Genomic DNA, 22998 nt, shown 5'->3' with positions numbered 1-22998 from the left:
ACCAAGGTCTGACCGATAAGCCAAAGCCAATTAGCCCCAGCTGGTGGAACTACATCATTATGGTAATAAAAAGCATTAAATTAGAAATTGTAATAGTGCTGGAAATAATGGATATTATATGGATTGAATACACTACACTAAATACAGTGGTAAATCTCAGTGCATTCAAAACTTGTGTCTTTACCATGCTGGGTCAGTCCACCATCAAGTTTCCATGGCAATTGAGTGCTTGTGAAAAGCAAATTAATCTAGTGGAAACAGCATGGACTGAAAGTTGAATGCAGGCTAATCTGAGAGAAATCACATTGGTATCACTCTTGATGGGACTGTAATGGATATCTGACTGTTGAATGGCTGCGTTGCTGATAATGTGCAGTATATACCAGCGTTATTTCTCTCAGATTGATGAAACTGTGCCAATAACACATAAAACACATAAAGGAGGAGTGCATCATTTTTATGAATGCGTGTCAACCATAGACTGTATAGAAACATGGATGTAGTGTCCGTGACCTCACCCTTAGATTATCGAAGTGCGTTTTTGAAGCCTAAAGTAAGAAGACCGGCCGTCACCATCTTGATATTATGTCATTGCATTATGGCAATCCACCTGTCACTCGAGTAACCACGCCCCTAATTATGCAGAACTTTAAGGCTTATGGTCTAGCCTAATGTACAAAAGATCGATGGTATGTCTTTGTACCTTATTTACCCCTAAATGGTAGCTACGTATTAGTCCATAAAATTATATAATAATAGTTTAAAAGAACATAGTACCTAAAGTGTACATACTGGTTCTTTTTAAATTGGTACCACCCCAGTGACAGCTTTGTACCTTTTTTCTGAGAGTGTGGGGACTACAATGATACAGTATATAATTACATTAGAATTTCTCATTAGATTGAGGTTTAGCCTGGTTAGCAACCTGTTTATGTCAAAGTCACAGACAATATGTGCACTTCCTGTGACATAGATACAAACAGAAAGCCATTACAAGATACAGGCTCTTCCAAATAGCTTGCCCCTCAAAGTGTCTGCCAAGACAAGAAAGGAAATATGATGAATAACTAGACATCAGTGTTTGTTGGAAAGCATCTGTGCATATTTCTCAATGATTGTGCATTTCCACAAACAATACCAGCAGCAGCTGTTGGCTCACACTGAGCAAATCTGTCAGACTGTATGTGTTAAATGCGAAAATCATTTATCTAGCTTCAATTAAACCCAGACAGAATAAATTCAGTTATATTCATGCACAAACTGAATTTGCATTGGCAGGGGCCTTATGACAGCATTATTTTAGATGGTCTATGGTTTCTCCAGGCAGAAGTTGATCTTTTTTTAAACTGACGCCGATTCGATATCGATTCTAAAAAGCCGTGATTCGATCTTTTCCGATATTAATTTCAGCCAATATTTAAAAGAAGATTTGATAAATGTGAATCTTTTCATGTGAGTCTCCTCTACTAGATGTGACCCTCTTATTTACCTTGCGCAATGTCACAACAGAAAGCCTGTCACTCATTCAGTGCTAATCATGGCGGAGACACTGTTATGAGATACTGGAGCGTGATCTGTGGAAGCATTTGACATCAAGCGTAAATATGCCATGATTTTCTCAATGGATGAATGAATGAATGAATGACATATGGTTTTGTTCACACAAGCGCGGACGACGCTAGCTGTGTTTTTAGCCTCTGTCGTCTCACTATGATGATATGAATACACAAATTTCATCCCCAGGTGCTCTGAGAGACACTTCAATTGAATTTTATTGTTTAATTTGACAAAACTACAGTCATATCACATACACAGCGGCTGCAAGTTCCTCACGGCAAACCGTCAAAATAATAGTTTATTTAAATGTGAAGAAACTGTCAAAAATATATTACTATTTAAGAAGTCTTTAGACTCAATGTGACAACTAATACATATGAATAATTCTCTATTTTTAAAGGAATAATCGCATTTGTTTCCCTTTTCATTTTAAAATTATTTCTCATTTGATTAGGATAAATTAAGCTGCTTTATGCCTGATCTGATTACCCGACAAAATTAAGAACAACATTTTATATGGCCCTTTTATTGTTTAAAAAAGCACCCTATACAAAAAAAAATAATAATAATAAATAAAGAAAAAATAATACAGGCCTGTGGCTCTTAATTTCCTTTTAAATTTTTTGTCATTTGTAAACTGCTGTTTACTGTTTATTTATTTATTTATTTTTCAATAGCATTTGTATAAAAATTATATTCATTGAATTTAATAAAAAGAAATTACATAAAAAAATCGGGAATCAAATCGAGAGCTTGTGAAATGAAATCAAATCGATCGGGACATCTGAATCGATACCCAGCCCTAGTGGCAAAATGCATCCCCCATCTCTAATCTGCTAAATGCTACTGACATATTAAGAAATATGAAACATTAACATCATGTTTTTCTGTAAAGCTGCTTTAGGAAACAATTGTGGAAAGAGCATTACCAGTTAAATCAACTTGAAAATATTTATCCAGAGCATAAACCATATGCAGAGTTTTGTTTTGGGATGGGCAGACACATAAAAATCTAACAATTAATAAAACACATCTGGGTCTCATGAGCTTCTCTTGTTATTTGATGTGCACCAGTGCTCTGCCTCAAACAAATGACCTGATTATATTTTAATATCTGCTGTTGAATGATTCCGTTTGGCACACAGGTCTTTGGTTCAAGGCATACTGAGGGGGCGAGTCTGTGTGTCTCAGCATTTTACGCATTTCCATCGATTCCCATGCTTAATATCAGGCCCAATGATGCATGTTGGTAGCAGACCGGTGACGTTTGACACGGCAGGCGAAACGGCTAACCTCCATTCATTCCACTAGCACTACACCCACAACACGCTCCAACTCTACAGGCGGAAAGTGTAATGAGCTTTCACGAGACATTGCTTACATCAATCCACACTGTGTACTCTGTTTACTTTATACGTCTGTCTGCTTATCTGTCTGTTCATATACATTCACAAAATGGTTTTCATATCATATCTTTCCCAATGACATTGGTGTACGAACTGTAGCTCATATTCAATAACGATTATTTATGCAATACTTTGAGTTGTTTGAAAGTGATCTTTGTATTCATTTTTTTATGGTTTTACATTCATAATATGTACCAACTATGCTTGGGAATTATGGTTATGGTTATTAGCACGAACCATAGCACTACACTATAGGATCATTAGAATACACAATGCACATTAATCAGCCAGTCTTTTACTTTAATGATTGTCAGGAGTTGATTAAGTGCTAAATCAGGCCATCTATTTAAAAATACCGTTTAGTTTCAGCAAATGGATGCAAAACAGCATCTGTTGTTTAGTTTGTTTGAATCTAGGCCATGGAAATTCTCAGTTAAACTGCTGGCAGGACTCCCTGCTGGAGGGGGAAAAAACTGCTTAAACCAGCCTAAGTTGGTTTGCTTGTATTAGCAGGGTTAATCTGGTCTAGTTGTTCTCCCCAGCCTGGTCAAACTGGTGTTCAGCTAGTTTCACCGAACCTGGAAACATTGATATACAATAAGAAATAAAGGCAATAACTAACTAACTAAATAAAGCACAGTGTTATCTTGCCATTTCTTATTCTCACACAAACCCAGAGTGTTTGGAGTAGTTTTGTGGCTATCAGAGCAAAACTGAAAGCTGCTGCTCTCTGTATTATTTTCAGTCGTCTCCTTTCACGTTCATAAGTAAATTGATGAGTGTATTTCACAACATTAGATCGACGCCAAAGACTTTCTCCCTCAAAGGAATCAACCAAATGCATCTTAATACCAGGAGTAAACGGGGAGTAAGTCAATCTAGTTTTTAGCAGAGAAGTGAGCTTATTGTAACAAGGCTATACAGACAGAATGACGCTTATCTGATTGACCTAATCAACTTGATGTTAAACTTTAAGAGCCTGTCCGATAGAACTTGAACTCGTATACCTCACTCGCATCTTATTGTTATATCACAAGCACAACGTATTCCTCCACCCCAGTTCCATCCAGGTCAGGCAGGCTTATTGATTCTGGATATGTTGCCATGGCAATGCAGTAAGGTTTGTTATTAGGTCTGCTTGGTAAATTGAAAGCCTGTCATTTTCTAAATTAGCCTTATAATGCTTGGCTGAGTAGATCCGTAAGCTATTTCCATAAACATACACAACATGCACACACCCCTAGCGGTTCCTCCCTTCCTCCATCTCAAAATGGACTGGTAATGGTGCGGATGATGAGAGAAAATTACTCCTTTATTTCGCTGGCTATTATTTATTTTTTGGTCAAGTTAGGAATACAAGAATATGCCCAACATGGCCCTAAGGCAAGCTGAGTAATGACTTCACCTTCTGGAGGAGTTTACCGCTGCTAGCGTCAGACCTTTCCACTGTTTAGAATACATTTGTGTCTAGTTGATACGCAAGTGTCTGTTTGTGTGTGTGTTCAGAAAGATGTGAACCAATAACTCTTGCTAGCCACAGATAATGAGACCCATAGGACAATGTAGTGTCTAAATGTCCTCTGTGCTCAGTGACAATGCAAGTTTGCAACTCAAATAAAGTGCAGACTTCAGTAAGTCTCAGTGTCAGAAATACATAATGAAACCTGGATCCAATAGAAGACATTATTTAACAACACACCAAATAAAAGAAGTTATATAAAATAAGTTAGAGCTAGAAATTGATGTGGACACTTGAGTCACGCTTAAAAGTGTGAATATTGTCGCATTAGATAAAATATCAAAAAGTAAATTATATTACAATAACGAATAGCACAAGCAAATTTTTCCAGGGAAAAAATATATATATATTTTTTTTTTTTATTAAATTAAAGAAGGTTAACGTTTACAATAAAAATACTTGTAAAAATTTCTAGTATTTCTTAAAAATAACAGCTAAAGTAATTTTAACAAATTTTAATAAAGAGACTTCATGCATTCTCAAAACATAACTAAAGTAACTTCAATTAAAAAATAAATAAATAAATAAATATATATATATATATATATATATATATATATATATATATATATATATATATAAATCCATTATGTATAATACTAAATACTGTAAAATATTAATACATATTTTAATAAAATATTACATTAATATATGAAATATGTATTTTTTTAATACAAATTATTTCATATAGCCACTAAAATTACAAATTAATTCAAATACTGTATTTAATAATAATGATTTCATATTTAATAAAAACTCATTGGCAAAAATACATTTAATAATAGTGAATTCAAACATCTGATGAATTTGACTAGTAAGTCAAAGTTAACTGCAGAAATAAGTCACAAAATAACTGAATTTAAATTTACTTAATTGAGACACTTTGATTGAAACGATGTTGTCCATAGTTAAACAGAAACTATTATGCAAAATTCTCTTTTATATTATATGATGAACCTTGCCTATAGTTCGGAAGGTTTTGGCGGAAATATTTTCATACATTTAATAAAAATCACTTTGGGAATAGTTAAAAGTCACTGCACACATGTCTCTGCACAAGTGAAATTAGTTCTGGGGAAAGCTTGAGCATCATTTGTAAGCAGATGTCACTTGGTTTCATATTTCCTTACACAGGCCTGGCCACTTTCCACAAGTCTACAGTAATTTAGGTCTGGTCATATAAGCTGATTCGGTCCGTATGCACCTGCGTTTGTATAGTGAGTAAGAACTATTCAGTGTGAAATAGACCAGCAGCCAATGAGGGGTGACAGAAACCCAGTTTTCCTTTCTCATTTTTTACAATGCGATACATAAAATATGTCCTGCTATAAAGAGAAGGCACAATGTAATGACTCAGAGCACTATTCTCTTCAGTATCTTCATTCAAAAGGACAACTTAATCATCTTTTGTAGTGATGTCACGGCCACAAATGAAGACAAATGACTGCACTTGAAACAATACACTCAGCAGATATTGGTGTTTTGACTAAATGTACAATAATGTAACATAAGATGGTCTTAAGTGTTTCCTTACAATTTAATATTGTAGAAATTAGAGCCCGACCGATATGGATTTTTGGGGGCCGATGCCGATGCCGATATTAACTCGAAAAGAGCCGATTTATAAGCCGATATTTTGATTTTGAAAATAAACTGGATATTAGACCCATTTCCTATAAGCTGCACTTACACATCATTCAATAGCAAAATATCTGCCTGTTCTATGTATGTGGGCTGTATAAACCATTTTCCAGAAGGGATTATGTTAAAAAAAAGCCTTAGATTACGGTCTCAATCACTAAACAATTGCACATCAAAAGTATATATTTTTTAATGATCAAAAAACAGTCTGGTTTTAAACATTTAACACTTTTACTTTCTTCCAGTTGAAGCTGGTTTTAACAGTCTGTGTGTGTACTGTAAATAAATTATAATACTAAAGTTAAAGTATTTGCAGAAGTAGTCCCACACTTTGCTGCTACAGCATTCACCTTTTTCAGCCATCTGTAGGGCAGAAAGAGAGACAAAGAAAGAATAAGCATGTGTATTAATAATATCACCATATATCATTACACATGTCATCATTAGAATTATAATAATAATAAACAGGGATCTCCTACATAGGCAAAAATTATATATATATATGTCAAGCAATAGGTATTAACCTCCTTATATTTAACACTATTATTTCAACATTTTCCTGTTATGTCTGTAAAGCTGCTTTGAAACAATATGTAAGAAAAAAAAAGAAAAGAAAAAAGCGCTTGTTCAGCTCACATTTATTTACATGTCCCATCTGGTTTAATCATTTCTGACGCACCTACTGTAGTTACTGTAACTACACTATATTTGCTCTCACAGACACATTCACAACGGACCCGTTTATCTTCTCCTCTTCTCTTTGTGCAGTCTGAATAAAAACATCGTCATGCGCTGGCGAACGTAAAGTTAGCCTACTGTTACCGGAAGATTACGGAATCAATTCGAAGTTGAATGGTTAACGTTAGTGTCATGAACACACCGCTGTCAATTTTGAGAAGAACCACCTTCAAACAAGTTAATAGCAAGCATTCAAGGGGCCTGCTAAAAAGGAAGCTATATTAGCGTTAGAGTAACGTAACCAGCCTGAATTCACCAAATTGTTCCCTGGACCTGAGGGTAGCCTCTTCTTCCTTGCTTCTCTCTTAATTCTCATCAGCAGGACTAGCGCTATCGCTCGCTTCTTACAACGGGACAGATACATGTTTGCTGCTGACCGAAAGGAGGAACAACAGACTATGAAAGAGCTCCCGCTAAAAGTTTTTAAAACTCCGCCTACGCCATAGCGCAGCGCAGCACAAATCGCGTTGTATCTGAAGGGCAATGCTAAACCCAGGGGGCAAGCGCTGTGCATACCGCGTCCTGTGTGAAAGGCCCATTACGCGGTCATTATGTGGGAAACACACCGCAATAGAATAAGAATAAGTTAAACGCTAACATTATAGTTCGACCTCTTATTAACGTTCGCGCTCTTCCACTGATAAACATGGTATTAGCTTTGTGGCTAATCTAATATCGCAATGCATTAGCGGCTGTAAGTGATGTTACAGAATATTTAGAAGTGATAATGATAGGACCGTTAACTAGAACTACCACACCGTTTTTATATACAGTGTATGAACTAAATCTACAATCATTTCACATGACGAACGACAGACTCACCTGGGTGGCTTGGCTGATCGCTTTCTTCTTTGTGGATTTCTGGCGCTGTTGCAACTCTGGAGCTGCAGACCGCCCACTGGTGGGCAAACTATGCAACACTCATAACATGACTGAAGCATGAGACTGTTTCTCATGTTTCATCGGCCGTTATGAACGCCGATGCCGATTTAAATGCAATTAGCTCATATCGGCCGATAATATCGGCCGGCCGATATATCGGTCGGGCTCTAGTAGAAATATTAATATTTCACATAATCTTATAAACCTAATATATACAGTTCACCCAGGATTAAAAATTCAATAATCATTTAGTCTGTAATCATTGCAAACCCATATGAAAATAGTCATTGTAAAAAAAAAAAAATAAAAAAAAAAAATAAAAATAAAAAAAATATATATATATATATATATATATATATATAAAAACAATAGTGGCAAAAACAATAATGGTAATAATAATAGATACTACTACTACTACTATTAAAAAATTGTCATTGGTTCATCAATTTATACATTGAATTTATAAAATAAAAATGCAAATAAATTAAGTATTCAACATTAATGACATTACATTAATAACAGCAATTCAATTAAAAAACAAACACACACACACACACACACACACACACATATATATATATATATATATATATATATATATAATATTTCAATTAATTAATTAATATATATATTTTACAATAACACAATAAAACAGCTGATGCATTAATACAAAATTAACGCATTAACGTTTCATGCACTGTAAAATACAATGCTTTAGTTACATAAAGTATTGTCCAAGAATTATCTTCATTTGAGGATAACAATCACAGTCAAATAACTCTTTGTCAAGTGTAGAAAATACAAACAGAAAGTAAAACAATGTCAGTCACTTGAAGGCTGACCTAATGACAAAGCATTTTTATACATTCTCTTTTAAAACTTACAAACATAAGTTTATCCACTACAGTCGACCTCCCGGGTTCAAATCTGTCTCATCCCAAGCTCTCTGTCATGTCCCTGTAGCCAGACCCCACAGTGTGAAGGCGATTACCTCCCTCCGTGTTATGAATACTCTCCACGCTCTCCCTGGCAAGCGGATAGGAAGGGTGACAGAGAGCTTGAACTGCAAAGCGACCTTCTGTTACAGCTTTCAAACATCACTGCCATCTGTTTGCTGACCCTTTAATGGATGTTCTCCATGGGTCTAACCTCTGACCAAAGGCAATATTCACAACTACAGCCCGAGACAGCGTCTACTGGGGTGGTCTCCTCCTTCCATGGGACACCATAGTTCGGTCTACTTGACTCGACTAGATAAATTCAGTGTAATAGCAATAGAGGCTATAGGTGAAGAAAAATGACCAATGAGCTTCTTGACCATTTAAACACAAGTCATGTCCACGTCTATGTTAAATCCACCAAAATGCCTATTCAGAAGGGTGGTGAGCGTGATTTCACCAAGTAAAACCTGTTCTTGGATCAACATCCTTGTTGATCCTGGAACCACATTCCAATCAACCAATCAGAATTGAGATATAACTTTTCAAGAAATATCTGTTTTAGGTTTAAAATCAGGATTAGGAGCTTCTACACTCTTGTTAATCAGCTATCATTTCCCATTGATTTTAGGAATAAATTATGGGTAGGGTTAGGTTTAGGGGCAGGGATTGGGTTAAGTTTATATTTTTTGATAATAATGTTGATCCAGGATCATCAAAACATGTTGATCCAGTAACATGTCTTAATTGGCAAAATCACAGCAACCTCATAAGGTCATACACTTTATTATTATTATTTTTGCTAAAACATTCATACATTTGAAGTGTTCCGCTTTAATTAAACTATTCAAAGATGGAGAAACAAAGTGGAAATGCAATAAAGTTTAAATTAATTATAGCTGGGGGAAACCTCGTTATTTAACAAAGCAATAAACCACCCGAGTTTGAGAATTAAATGAAATTAACAAATTATCCACAATGTGAAGCAACAGAACATTGGCACCAACCAACATAAGGTAAAATACAGCTATATTTAATAAAATAATGCATTCATTAATACTATAGGAATACACTATAGCCTACTTATTTCCAAATAAAATACTGTGGTTTATTAGCCTAATTGTAGGCTGCTTACAGTTGGCAAACAATCTGCAAACTGAATATAATGTGTGCAGTATATAGCCATCCAACAAAATAGAGTGATGGATGGATGAATGGATGGAATAGAACAGAACTGGATGGGTGGATAGAATAGAATAGAATAGAATAGAATAGAATAGAATAGAATAGAATAGAATAGAATGCTGGATGGAACAGGGTATAATAGAATAGAGATGGATGTATGGCTGAATGGATGGATGGCATAGAATGAATGTATTGATGTATGAATAGAATAGAATAGAATAGAATAGAATAGAATAGATTAGAATAGAATAGAATAGAATAGGAGATGGATGGATGGATGAAATATAATGGAATAGAATAGAAAACATGACCGAAAAAAATGTACACAAAATAATCAGACCAGATTGGTCAGACTGAAACGTGTGTAATGACTGGAAATAAGACCGGATTCCAGTCGGATATGCACAGAAATCGAATGTGGACAGACAGTCTGAACAAAACAATAGATAGAAAGACAGACAAATAGATAGACAGAATGGTAAATAGATTGAACGATAAATACATTCATTAATTCTTATCAGAATATGCTATGCTTTTGCCAAATCTGCCTGATTAATATAAAATGTACAGTCACAGGTGTGTGTGCATCAGCCTTTTATAACAAAGTCAAATGGCTCTGAATTTAAAGTCAAAACTAATTGTTTTATAATCATTCTGGGATCATTATAAACTAAAAATTAATCTCTATCGCAGTTGCTTTTCCAGTTCAACCTGAAAGGAATGTTTGTTTTTTTGTTGTTGTTTTTTTTAATTTATTTATTTATTTTTGCAATGGCCGTGTGCACCATTCTTCAGTCGTTAAAGAACTTTGGCAAACAATAATCTGATTTTCATCTCAAATACAAAGTGTTTCCAAGGACACAGCTTAGAGATTGAGATTCCAGTTTCTTAGTACAGCAGTTGTACAACATAAATGGCTGGAAGGAGTGACGCACCTTTCTTCTTTATTCAGCTCAGACAGCGATTGTTATTCTGCTCGGCTCAGTCCAGTCCGTGGCTTAGTGACAACGTGTTTCCCATTTTCATTTCTGCATACTCTAAATATTGAGAAGTTTCCTTTTTGACCTCCGAGAAATGTTGTGTCTACACCATCAGATGGCTGAGAATAACAGAACTTGACCTAACAGTTTGCCATGCAAATCAATCAGTACAGCAGAAACCTCTAAAGTGGCCTCTCTCAAAGATCCTCAGGAGAATTGAAAGAAGCTGAAAAGAAAACATACATAGCAACCACCTAGTAACCATGCAGAATGACAGAATGACAGACAGAACAACAGAATGATAGAATAACTGAAAGAACAACTGAAATGCAGATAGAACGATGCAGTGACAGACAGAATGACAGAACAGCAGAACAGAAGAACATGAGGGTGATCAATAGAATACTAGAACGATAGATAGGATAGCTAGAACAACAGATGGATGGATGGATGGACCTGCTGATCTGGAGTGTGACATCAGATGTTTCTAATGCACATGTATCATGTATCTGTAAAATGAACATCTGTCAGTCTTTCATTCCCAAATTAAAGGCTTTATTTCCTTCTTTATAATTCACAAGGAATATGAATTCAATTCATCAAGCTCTTAAGGCGGACAAAAGGGTTCAGTATTGCAGAAAAATCATATGACAAAATGTAATTTGCAAGCTTGGCTGCTCTAAAGCTTCGCTCTTGGCAACAATAACATCCTGGAAATAATATGCTCGCAGGGAACCGACACGGACGCCAAATTTGCCTCTTCATTATCATCATCACCATCAAAATCTGCACTGCAAAATGCAGTTTTCAAGTTAAATGGCAATAAACAGTTTAATTTCGAGAGGAAAATTACGGCTTTTTTAAACTGAAGGGCTGTAGGCACACTATTATTAGTTTCATAACTCGGCTTATGATTAGTCATGAAGAAATAATAAATACCCTGCTCTGCAACAGTAGTAATGCACAATTTTAGCTGAAGGAGAGAGCCATTGTGGAAATATAAGGTAGTCACATTTAATCATGAAATGTCTTAAAATTAAAGTAGTAAATGACCGTTTGTGGATGTTTTTTTTTTCTCCTAGGATGGATGGATGAATAGATGATAGATATAAACATTTATATATATATATAATATATATACAGTATTGTTCAAAATAATAGCAGTACAATGTGACTAACCAGAATAATCAAGGTTTTTCGTATATTTTTTTTATTGCTACGTGCCAAACAAGTTACCAGTAGGTTCAGTAGATTCTCAGAAAACAAATGAGACCCAGCATTCATGATATGCACGCTCTTAAGGCTGTGCAATTGGGCAATTAGTTGAATTAGTTGAAAGGGGTGTGTTCAAAAAAATAGCAGTGTGGCATTCAATCACTGAGGTCATCAATTTTGTGAAGAAACAGGTGTGAATCAGGTGGCCCCTATTTAAGGATGAAGCCAACACTTGTTGAACATGCATTCGAAAGCTGAGGAAAATGGGTCGTTCAAGACATTGTTCAGAAGAACAGCGTACTTTGATTAAAAAGTTGATTAGAGAGGGGAAAACCTATAAAGAGGTGCAAAAAATGATAGGCTGTTCAGCTAAAATGATCTCCAATGCCTTAAAATGGAGAGCAAAACCAGAGAGACGTGGAAGAAAACGGAAGACAACCATCAAAATGGATAGAAGAATAACCAGAATGGCAAAGGCTCAGCCAATGATCACCTCCAGGATGATCAAAGACAGTCTGGAGTTACCTGTAAGTACTGTGACAGTTAGAAGACGTCTGTGTGAAGCTAATCTATTTTCAAGAATCCCCCGCAAAGTCCCTCTGTTAAAAAAAAGGCATATGCAGAAGAGGTTACAATTTGCCAAATAACACATCAACTGGCCTAAAGAGAAATGGAGGAACATTTTGTGGACTGATGAGAGTAAAATTGTTCTTTTTGGGTCCAAGGGCCACAGGCAGTTTGTGAGACGACCCCCAAACTCTGAATTCAAGCCACAGTACACAGTGAAGACAGTGAAGCATGGAGGTGCAAGCATCATGATATGGGCATGTTTCTCCTACTATGGTGTTGGGCCTATTTATCGCATACCAGGGATCATGGATCAGTTTGCATATGTTAAAATACTTGAAGAGGTCATGTTGCCCTATGCTGAAGAGGACATGCCCTTGAAATGGTTGTTTCAACAAGACAATGACCCAAAACACACTAGTAAATGGGCAAAGTCTTGGTTCCAAACCAACAAAATTAATGTTATGGAGTGGCCAGCCCAATCTCCAGACCTTAATCCAATTGAGAACTTGTGGGGTGATATCAAAAATGCTGTTTCTGAAGCAAAACCAAGAAATGTGAATGAATTGTGGAATGTTGTTAAAGAATCATGGAGTGGAATAACAGCTGAGAGGTGCCACAAGTTGGTTGACTCCATGCCACACAGATGTCAAGCAGTTTTAAAAAACTGTGGTCATACAACTAAATATTAGTTTAGTGATTCACAGGATTGCTAAATCCCAGAAAAAAAAAATGTTTGTACAAAATAGTTTTGAGTTTGTACAGTCAAAGGTAGACACTGCTATTTTTTTGAACACACCCCTTTCAACTAATTGCCCAATTGCACAGCCTTAAGAGCGTGCATATCATGAATGCTGGGTCTTGTTTGTTTTCTGACAATCTACTGAACCTACTGGTAACTTGTTTGCCACGTAGCAATAAAAAATATACTAAAAACCTTGATTATTCTGGTTAGTCACATTGTACTGCTATTATTTTGAACAATACTGTATCAGTAAAAACATGAATATGTAATACAAATGTAATAAACATACATGCATATGCTACAAGCTAATGTATACATTATGTATTTTTCACAATCTAATTAATTAATAAAAAAATTAAATTAAAATTCCCATGATAAATATTCTGTTTCCTTTAGAAATATTTTAGTGAAGTATAATGGATTGTGAATGGGGATTCACATTGATTTAAATGATTGCACTCAATGATTGCTCTCGGCTCTCAAATATCAAAGAGGTGCTCTCTCTTCTCTTTAGAGTGTGAGAACTGCGACTTCCCATTAAAGGAAATCTCAACGATTGTGAAAATTACCCTGGTGTTTGACAATGATTTTATGACCCAACAAAACAAGCCTTGCAGGGGCCAATCCATGTCTCCTGCTGCACTGAACCAGTCGCTTGTGAGATGAGAAATGCTTAATGAAAACCTGTGAAGGTCTGCGAGACAAACAATTGAATATCAGTGTTTAGTTTAGTTTAGTCAAAAATGGCGAGATGGGAAAAAGAACGAAAACAAGAAAAACCCCACTGGGCATGGGAAGAGGTCTAAAAACGTTTCTGAAGAGAAAATACTTCAGGTGTCAAGACCCATCAGGGAAAGCTGTGAGCCAGAGCGCTAAACAATTCACTCACAAACACAAGTCTAGGACAAAATGAAAAACATAAAAAGATAGAATATTAAATAGATACTTAGGCAAAAAAATGCAGAAATAAAATTAACTGTATGGTAAAAGATTACACAAGACAAAAAAGGTCAATCACAAAATGTAATATTGTCATTATTTACTGACTTTAATTTCCAAGCAAACCTGTATGCTGTTACTTTCTTCATTAAAGGAGATTATTTTGTTGTTGAATATCTATACGATGACAGTTCACAATTCAAACAACAAGAGCTCTTTTTTGTTTGTTTAACTTTTTTTTTCTTGCAATAATGAGGGGTCAAAATAAAAAAATAAAAAGTGAGATATGACCTCAGAATTCCAAGTTTACTTCTCACAATTCCATTATTTATGTATTTATTTATTTATTTATTTTTTCGGCCACAAACTAAAAAGTAAAAGTCTTGCAATCCTGTGTGCTTTCACAATTCAGACTTTATTTTCCAAGTTTAAAATTATGAAATATAAAATCAGAACTGTAAATAAATAACGCAATTACCCTTTTTTTCATCTATGACAGAAACAAGCTTCCATAAAAATGCAATGAGTAAGCACAAATAAAATGTGATATCGGTCACCAATTCTTAAATTATGGCTTTATGCAAATATAGAGAGCATCAAATATAAATTATGGAAATTAAATGACCGTTTTATTGTATTGCAGAAAATAAAATATCAGCAATATATTAGTTTTGAGGTGGTTTTTGATTATGTTTCTGTGATTTTAAGGACAGAACAGTCACCTTTTAAGTGCTGAGATATGAACTCTTTAGCTCAACTCTTTCATCAGTTTTATGTCTCATGCAATTTCAAAATGCTCCTTTGTCATTCCTTTTTCTTCTAGTATGTTGCCACTGTCGGTGGCACTGGGTTTTCTTAGGGTCACGCTCTGTGTAAGTATAAATAAAATATTGGTTCTTCTTCCGGATGCTTCTTGGAAGTGGAAGACCAGAAATGCGCAGACAAAGCCACAAGCTAAAACAAGCTTTCCAGCAGTGTCACCCACATTGTTATTATTATTATTATTATTATTTATTTTTTGCATTTTAAAAGGTTAGTTTCTCATGCTTTAAAAAAAAATGAGACTCTAAATAAAAAATAAGGATGCAGCAATTGCATACCATGGCTGTAAAATAGAAAGATATATGAAACCCTGACGTCAGATATTGTCTTCAGAAGGAATACACATTTATGTCAAAAGCGAAGGATCTTCTTGCCCTCAGCAGAGCAGATCTACACTGTGAATGGAATGGCTCAAGATGTCAGTCAAATCTTCCCTTCGACCATGGGTCAAACAATCACATCGGCCACACACCTCCACTCAGCTCCGTGCACTCCGCAGTTCTATAAATACACATTACCATCTTGTTTTCCTGCCAGACACTCAGGAACTGGCTGACAGGGAGAAACGCTTTAAATGTCAGATGGCCATGACTACATAATGACATAACCATTATGTAGTCATGCCCTGCATAAGCCTCAACCAGCTGGAAAGGGATGTAACAGACTCCATAAAAAAAAAAAAAAAAATAGATCAACCAGGCTTTTTAAGGCTTAAACCATAGGTGGGCTAAATGCTGAAATACAAGAGTGCTGTTCCTCACCGTCTCGTGGGTCTGTTGAGTTGTAGTACGTGTTTTTTGAGCCGACAGCATCTAAGGGCTTCAATACTCAACTGCAGTTATTTTGTGGCCCAGTCTGCAGAAAGAGACCGTCAAATGATGCTGTTTAATGTTAAATGTGCTAGCAATAATTGAGAACTCTTTATTTAAAGGTGTCCTTTTACACGTTACATTATAATAACAATTAATTATGCATAATTACATGCAAGTAACCCAAAGCCATGTCCAAATCCTTATAGCTTATGTATAATTACACTGTAACAAGGACACCTTAAAATAAATAGTTACTCAATAATCACAACCAACTCTAGTTTAGATTTTACAACCCGTTTACACCAAAAGATGATACATATAAAAGTAGCTAAATTAGTTTTTAAATCTTTCTAATGTTTTGAGATTAGGAAAGTCCACACTTATAACTATAACAACACAGAGGAGCAATATGATTAGAACCACTTTCAGAAGAAATGTTTTCTTTTTTTTTTTTTTTTCTGGTACCACTTTATTTTAAGGACTGATTCTCACTATTAATTAGTTGCTTATTAGCATGAATACATATTGATACATATAGGCTGTTTATTAGTACTTCTAAAGCACAAATGTATGCCTCATTGTGCATGGCCATATTTTAGATACCTTAAACACACCATATGCCAAAACTTTACAACCTTACTAACTATTAACCCCTTTCTAGGCACCTCCTTTTTTGGCATGGAGACAGAAATGACATACCCAAAATAAAAAGGTTTCTGCTCATGATTCTTTCTGACTAGATACATATTCAACATATGTTCACAAAGCTGACACTTTAAAGTTTACTGTTCAGGAATCAGAATCACTCAGACTGTTATGATAATAGAGATATATAAGCTCAAACATAAAAACAAAAATAAATATATTAAAAACATATTTTTTAAATGTATTTAAAAAATGTGTTGATGTAAGATATGAGTTTAGAAATAGAGTGTAGCTAAAGCCACAAGTCTTTCAAAACTTCATTAGAAATTTCATAATCTAATCTGTAAAACTGTGAATTTTATGAAATATTTTCTAAGGCCATGTCATGTGTGTTTTTTAGAGAAGGCAAATCAGATTGATTTATGGCCCTTGTCATCTCTGTAAGATCTCACATGTAAACACTGATGTGTGTTTTATATGTGTGTTTGGCTGTGAAAACTGCCCGAATCATGATTGTATTGTTCTCACCAAACGAGTCTTTCACACCTCCGCCAGGTACGACACATTATCCGCATTGTTCTTTTATCATTATTCTTTTGTTTTTATTCCACCTTTATTAGCCTTGATTGTGGTTTTTCAGGCTTTACAAAGCAACAAAGCAGCGATCTCACTTCAGTCTCTCTTTGCATTTAGCCCTTATTTATCAAAAGTCTTAATATAAAAATACAACAAAACATTTTCTTACGACATTGATGCGAATTATTGAGACAAAAATGCATTATGAAGAAGAAAAGCACCTGCTATTAGTAGCATTGGTGCTAATGTTAGCATCAAGCTACATCAGACAATTTATGAAATTATTAGTACACTTTTATTAAAAACTCACTTTAAACCCCGATCGAGTGTTTATAATAACTTCCTTTAGCGATCAGGGGTGGAATTTGGTCGTTTACTATTGTAAAAATATGCTATTTGTAGCCTTTTTCATCGCTGCACAAGTTAGCATTTCACATGTAAATTTTTTTGTATATTTTATAAAATGCCCCAGATCTCAAGAAAATCTCATACCAAGCTTTTCTATCGTAATCGCGGGTTTATTATTCGGATATTTCGTGTATACAGAGGTGTTTCAGTGTTGTTGTGAGCAGATATGAACCAGGAACTGTTCACGAACCATGTGACACGATCTGACGCTGTCTGGTTTTGGGACTGTCAGATTGACAACCCAAACGTCCAATCAGAGTCTTTCTGGGTCACAGCTCGAGTACACGGAAGCAAACAAACAGAGACGGCTCTGGCAGAGGCTATTTATCATCAGATTGCGTAAATCAGTGAAAAATGAATAGAAATGACGATTCTGTCTGAAGAAATATGAAGTAAACATCAGTAAATATATCCATATATCTCCGCAGATATGCATCTTTGGTCTATAAATCCTTATTGACGCTGTTCAGTGAGTCTATGTGAACACAAATAAACCGCTCTTGACGTGACTGAATATGAGTGATTGGTGAATTTCTATTCAAAATGGGGCATAATACGGATTTATTATTTTGCACTCCTAACATAAATCACTAAATATCTGTCACTGCAACAATGTTTTATCAAAATATTGGTCAAATATCGAAGCTAGAGTCTTTAAACTTTCAATTGATGCACAGTTTGTCCAGATCAAGTAAGAGAGTGATGTTTAATGTGCTGTGAAAGTGAAACAATAATAAACTGGGGCCGTCAGCGATGTTTGCACGTAAAGGGGTTTTAATAAGCAGTAAATTAAGAGTTTTTATCAGTGTTTCTGATTTTTTTCTAGCTGATGAATGACCAAAATACTGAAATCCAATCCAGAGCTTGAGCATTTAAAGTGGCAGGCGACATAAGTTCACCTTGCGTTTAGAATAAACAGAACGTTATCTTCCGTTGATGTGGACGCTATAATCATTATAGCTATCCTTCTTGACTATCTTTATACACAAAACACAACAGAAATTAGTGAGCGTGTTTAGACATAATTAGAATTAAGGTGCATCCACAAGTATCTACTTATTTGTATTTTTTTTTTTTTTTTTTTTTTTTTTATTCTTTTATTATGTTTTTTATGTTCTGTCGCTGTCATTCTGTTGTACTGCGGAGCTTCTGTCACGAAAACAAATTCCTCGTATGTGTAAACATACCTGGCAATAAAGCTCATTCTGATTCTGAAGTAACTAATAATTTAATAAAACTGAAATATAATATTTATGTTTACATTTATTGCAAACACAAACTAATGTAATCTAATCTAATCTAATCTAATCTAATATAATGAAAGTTGGGAAGATCCAGAAATCAAATTAAAACAGGTGTTTCCTTACGCATTATGCATCAAACAGTTACTGAACAGATACTTGCTTGCAGAAAATAATAGTATCATATAAATGACCCATGAATACAAGAGGATGTGCTGTTAACTAAACTATTCAAAATAGATTGTGCTAACTGAAATAAAATTTTATTATAATATTATAATAAATAGAATCATTAGATGAAAACCTAAAAAAAGAAGATGGAAAAAAAAGAGCAATACAAATGTTTCTAAAAGACTTTGCAAGCCATTGACGTCTATAATATCTAAAATAAATACATAAAATACTATGAAAGTCAATGGCTACCATCAACTGTTTGGTTAAACACATTCTTCAAAGTATCTTCGTTTTGTTTTCATCATAAGAAAGAAACTTGTACAGGTTTTGAATAACATGAGGGTGAGTAAAGTAGAAATTCGAACATTACTAAAACAAAAACATACAAAAAACTATCCCAGACACTATTTGTTTATTGAGCAGCGTGTCACCATTTTCAATATCCCCTTCAGACGGTTCCACAGAAACCGGTCTCGCTCGTGTTTGTACACAGTATAAGTGACTGGAACACTGAACACATCTACTAATTACACATCTAACAAGCTTGTTAGACCACACTCACGAACACCAATCACAGACATTTTGTTCTCATTAGAGAGATCACAAGCTCGGCCACAAAAGCAGTGATGTAATCCCATGTAATTAGCGATTTAAAGGTGCATGTTTCTTGTGAGGGATAATAATATGTTTTCATGGATACCAAGGCACTAATTATTCTAATCCTCAGAGTGTTCAAGCCCGTGTGATTTTTCTTCTTCTGTGGAACACTAAAGGAGATGCTAGGCATTTCTGTATTAAAAGTGAATAAGGGCAGCAGGGGTCAAGCTCAGAAAGAAAGAAAAAAAAACAGCATCATTCTTCATTAATTTCTATTCTGTGGTAAATTTCTGTCTGTTTCACTACAAAATAACTTTGTCACTGACTAACGGCAGATCATGTGCTTATATTACTGCTATTTGGTGCACTGAACGTATGTAGGAAGTCTACTGTATGCCAAATTCAGAATAACAGATTGTGTGTGGGTGAAAGACAAGAAGGGGATTTAAAAGCATCAACACAGTAAAAGTTTAGAAAATGTGTACAGTACATATACATACATTAGAATGTGTGCTTTTAAAATGTCATACTTCCAAGATACTTTTAGTGTACAAAATATACTGTGTATATATATATATATATATATATATATATATATATATATATATATATATATATATATGCATGCATGGGGAGAATGTATAACAGTGTAATATTTAATATTAATTATATTGGCCACCATGTTTGTTCTAGAAAATAAGAGTTTACTTTACTAACACAAAAGGACCATCTCTGGTGACAAAGAGTCAGGCTTATTTTCCTCCTCTATTGATTGCTGGAATAGGCCACACTCACACAGCGTGAGTGAAGGGTGAAATGATTGAGGACTGGGCCTACACCTAATGAAAGTCAAAGACAGTCTGCCTCCCACACCTTGTTCAGTTTTCCCCTTTCAGTTTAACAAGTTATACAACTGCTTGCTATTCATTTATTTTCACCGATCTTTGTATCCATTCTTATGTAGACAGAACACCATGTTCATCATATATACAAGTCAGTAAGAGGAACCAGTGTCTATATTGGTGAAAAAAAAAGACAATTTAATGGGTTTTCATCTTGCACTTTCATGATCCACCTTTAATCTGTTAAAACTGCATGTTAAATTATTTATAGAATATCCAAAATATGTTCCCTGACCTTTGGTAAAAAAATAGTGTGAGTGTGATAGTCATCTGCAGACATACGTTTACAACAACAACAAAACAAACATTGATTTAGGTGAAATATTTATTTTCTTTCTTTTTGTAGTGTGTTCAAATATCTATTACCCAATACCAGTAAAAATCACAGTGATTCTGATGTTTGTTCTCTTTAGAAACACACCTCAGAGTTTCACCTTTCAAAAGAGACTAAAACCATGCATATACTGCAGTCAAAATATTATATTTTATATACTCTAAACAGTATTGATAATGTTAAATGTTTCCAAAGTAGCTAACCAGCATATTAGAATGATTTCTGATTGATTACTGTATTTGTGACCCTGGACCATATGGGTTTTTCGACATTGAGATTTAAAGAACATCTGAAAGCTGAATAAATAAGCTTTCTATCGATATACGGTTTGTTAGTATAGGACAATATTTGGTCGAGATACAACTATTTTAAATTCTGGAATCTGAGGGTGCAAAAATAACAAATCTAAATAATGGAGAAAGTCACCTTTAAAGTTGTCCAAATGAAGTTCTTAGCAATGCATATTACTAATCAAACATTAAGTTTTAATATATTAATAGAAGGAAATTTACAAAATATATTCATGGATTATGATCTATACTTAATATTGGCATAAAAGAAATTCAACAATACTTACCCATACAATGTATTTTTGGCTGTTGCTACAAATGTACTCCAGACTGGTTTTGTGATCCAGGGACACATATGACACCAAAGACTAGAGTAATGATGCTGAAAATCCATCTTTGCATTTCAGGAAAATTACAGCAATGCATTACAGCATTTTAAATATATTTCAACTGTACGTGTACCTGATAATGTACAGAAATGTACTAACATATTTTTAATATCTCACATCTGCAGCTTGTATTTTATAACCGAACATGTAGCTCCTAATTTGAATGTATAGTGAACCGAATGAGAACTGATTCAATTTTGTCAATCAGAACATCTGAAAACAATCTAATAATATGGACTACTTTTTAAGTTTAAAGACAAACTAAATTGTGTTCTTTATACACCCTCATGTCATATTCCTTTAACCATCACACACAATATAAGTTAAAGGACTGTTTTATCAACAAAGCAGTCTGTATACCTACTGTTCTTTAACCTTCGGAAACTGTGTGTGGAGGACAAATTTAGGTTACAGGGGCATTGCCAGAAAAAGCAGACTGAGAGGAGGAGGCAGACCATCGAGGGCAGTGTGTGTGTGTGTGTATTTTGGTTTTGGTCACGGCTCAGGTGCCTGATCTTCATATCTGCCCTGGCCAGCCTCTCCCAGAGTCTCCTTTTTCTCTTCTGGGTCTCCTCTGTTGCTTTCAGCACTTCATTCATAATCGTCTATTCATTCCAGCACGAATACGAGAAACATGAGCCGAATGACAATACTGTCGGCTTCACGTTTGCAGGATTTGTTCTTGTACTAATCCTTAATTTCATTCTCCCCTGTGACAAATCATGTACAAGAACAAATTCAAGGTCAAGGGAATCTTCCTAGAAATGGTCAGCTCCCCTCAGCCTGTTAGAAATGTTTTTAATATTTGATAGTTAAGTTAGAGATAATATTGGCAAATAATGCTTTGTTTTTGGAGGAATTACAGAACAAATAAGTTTCATTCATTTCCATTTCACTCCCAGCCAACAAAGAAAAGTAGAAGCACAGGAGGTAGAGCAGAAATGACAGATCATACACAATTAAAATGACTTTAGAACATTAATGAAACTCATTATTAATTTATTTAGGCTATTATTAGTTTTACTATTTTTCCACTATAGTTTGACAAAAGTCAAATCGCACAGTAAAATGTGACATCAGTGTTGTCAAGCGTAGAAAAAAGAAAAAGAAGAAGAAAAAAAAGGACATGCACGAGTCTGGATAAAGAATAATAACAAATATGTAAAGTGAATAATTTAATGATAATGAAAAAGTAACATTAAGACAAAAATATATGCATTCTACCCAAATATCTGCAATGTCAAAGAAAAACATATTATAATGCAACTAAATATTTGCAATTCATAAGGTGCTTAAAAAAAAAAAAAAAAAAAAAAAAAAAAAACTGACTATGCAAAAGCACTTCTACTTGTGAACAGCCATCAATTGAGAATTTTTATTTTTTGGCTGCCAGATGCTAGTCAATTCTTAAACGATTGGTTTCTGAAGCCTGTGGCCAGTGAATATATATATATATATATATATATATATATATATATATATATATATATATATAT

The 22998-nt window shown here is 34.6% G+C and overlaps 1 long non-coding RNA gene across 1 annotated transcript in view; it reads right to left on the bottom strand.

Annotated features, from left to right (window-relative positions):
• Positions 1-22998, bottom strand: part of LOC128025479 (uncharacterized) — a 56985-nt gene that overhangs the window by 20301 nt on the left and 13686 nt on the right. The gene's annotated exons all lie outside the window — the stretch shown is intronic.

This window comes from Carassius gibelio, chromosome A12 (assembly GCF_023724105.1).
Source record: "Carassius gibelio isolate Cgi1373 ecotype wild population from Czech Republic chromosome A12, carGib1.2-hapl.c, whole genome shotgun sequence".
Taxonomy (NCBI): Eukaryota; Metazoa; Chordata; class Actinopteri; order Cypriniformes; family Cyprinidae; genus Carassius; species Carassius gibelio.
This window is presented reverse-complemented; position numbering and strand designations above follow the sequence as displayed.